This window comes from Beta vulgaris, chromosome 5 (assembly GCF_026745355.1).
Source record: "Beta vulgaris subsp. vulgaris cultivar EL10 chromosome 5, EL10.2, whole genome shotgun sequence".
Lineage (NCBI taxonomy): Eukaryota > Viridiplantae > Streptophyta > Magnoliopsida > Caryophyllales > Amaranthaceae > Beta > Beta vulgaris.
Window position 1 is genome coordinate 38,853,658 of NC_079206.1, and position 2,701 is coordinate 38,856,358.

Here is a 2,701-nt window from a genome sequence, read left to right on the forward strand (position 1 = left end):
TAAATTTTTGGTTTTTCACCAGGTATCCTGTGATTTGGAAAAATCAATAGAATACCATTAATGACTGACGACTATCAACTTCGTTCGTATTAAAGCTAAATCAACGAAATTAATCCTTAACTAACCAAATTAATCCTGATTAAACCTAATTAATACTTTTAAACCCTAATTAACATATCTCACTCCCTCACCCCTAACCCCACCACCTAACCCCACCACCTAACCCCACCTCACCCTAATGTCCTAGCACCCAAACCCCACTGCCTAACCCCACCTCACCCTAATGTCCTAGCACTCAAACCCCACCACCCTTGGCCCCTTCCACCACCCGTGCCCCTCCCCAACGTGGACCCTCCCACCACCCCTGCCCTTCCCACCACAGACCCTCCCCCCACCCTACCCCTCGTGCAGCGCCTCCCCCTTCCCCTGCGCAAATCAAGGGATTTAAGAATGGAGCCCATAGTCTTGGAAACAGTCTGCATCTTAGCCTGAGTATCAAGGCGATCAACAACAGCGTCAAGTCGAGAAGAAAGGCGAAGATAATTCATCAGTTCGTTACGCTTTCGGGAGGGGTGGGGTGGGCTGGGGGAGGCGTTATTTGCCTTATTTTATCGAATTATTTTCCTAAATCATATCAAATGGAGCATTAATTCCTCCTATGCACTGAACTTGAAATTAATCCCATTGATACCATTCATGTATGACTAGGGCTGACAATCGAGTCGGGTTAAATTCAGATCGACTTATTTACGTAAACGGGTCAGCAACCCCAAACTTGAACCCGGCCCGTTTACCTAAACAGGTCATGAATTCCAACCCGAATCCGACCTGTTTAAAAACTTGTTGACATTAACCCAGCCCGTTTAACCTGATTTTTGAAAATTCGTTCCGAGTTTCAAGAATAGGTGGGCAAGTTCTCTATGATGAGAATTATGTAAGAAAAAAATGTATAATTAATTGGGGCATTCAGCTCCAATAACTTTTATCAATAATTTATTGACTTCTTTTCTATAGCTTTTATGTCTTTACTTCTATTTCTTAGTACTTGAAGCTGCAACAATGACATCCATTTTCAATTATATGAATTGGGGTAATTTATGAGTTTTTTCTTCCCACTTTCTCTTTCTCACACTCTATCTCTTCGGGAGTCTAGCTTTTTACAATTAATTTAAACGGGTTAAGCGGGATAGTTTTGGATTGAAAACCTAATCCGGTTAGTTTTTAAGTCGGGTTCATGTCTTTTAACTCGAACCCGCTTATTTCGGATTAGGTTCGGATTCGATTCTCGGATTAGGTCAACTTTTTCCTACCCTACGTAGGACAGCACGCGAGAAAAAAAAATATTGTACTTAAGAAAAAGTGATACACCGAATAGCGATCTACATAGATAAGTCGCTATCTAAAATAGCGATTAAGGGAAAAGTAAACTGCTACATGAATTAGTAGTTAAATAACGCTGACTGCTACTCATAAAAGCGGTTTAATAGGAGCCCCCTTGCCCATCCCAAGCCACAAAAGTCGACTTTTGTAAACCGCTACTGGGGGTTGCGATTCATTAAAGGAGACCGCTACCAAGACTAATGGTTTACTTTAAGTCCTCAAATACGAGTTAGGACTCCCAATTTCGCATTTCACTCTTTCAATCTCTCAATTTCTTTTTCTCCCTGTCTCTCTCTCTCTTGCGATTCACTCGTCGACCCTCCAGCCACTATTGATCGTCGTCGAGCAACTGCCGACAGTTGCAAGCCCCCCGCCGCCCATTGTCGCCCGCCCTTAAAGCAGCCGCCCACACTCACCCTCTCTTAATTTGTTGGGTTTTTTCACCATATACCCTAACAAATTTTTTTCGCATCATATACCCTTTAAACTTTCCAAATTCACCATATACCCTCCACTTTTCAAAAAATACACCCACTTAACCTTTCGTCTGATGGTGTTGGACTCCCATAATCATTAACCCCTAATCCTCCCCTAACTCTAATTAACTAACCTAAATCAAACCCTAATCCTAACCTTAATCTAATACACTAACTTGGGCCCTAACCCTAACCACCCCTTACCCCCCACTGCCCCCATCCCCCCTTCACCACCACCACCTCCTCACCACCACCTCCTCCCCTTCTCCTACTGACCCTCCTCCCCTTCCCCCTCTGACCTCGCTCCCCATGGATTCTTGCCTATGTTTCAATAAACCACCAAAAAACCCACTACCCGACCACCACCGACGAGCTCCGGCGACAACCACCGCCTCCATTTACTGACTGTCGTCTGCAAGTCAATACCACTTCCGACCAACCACCCTACTCCCCTCATCTTCCTCGCTGCTCTCTCGAGCCCCCTCTCTCCCAATCTCTCTCCTGTTCTTCCGATTTTGCGCTTCCATCAACAACCAAGGGGTTTTCGCGCTAGCATTGTAAATCACGATTTGTCAGGGGTTGCGCATTTTTGCAAGGGGGGTGTAACACCCCCGAATCGATACATGTCTACGATTACGTCGCATCGACTTTGGGAGTGTTATCGCCGGGATGAAACACAAGGCTTATTAAAAAGGAATATTAACTCCAAACATTGTCTCGAAAACTGAAATGCAGCGGAATAAAAATGTTGCTACAACTTGGGTATCATCAACGACCCCTTTTATTCAAACCACAACTAATTAAGTAAATCCCGATATTTTTTATCATACTTAATTAAAATGCTA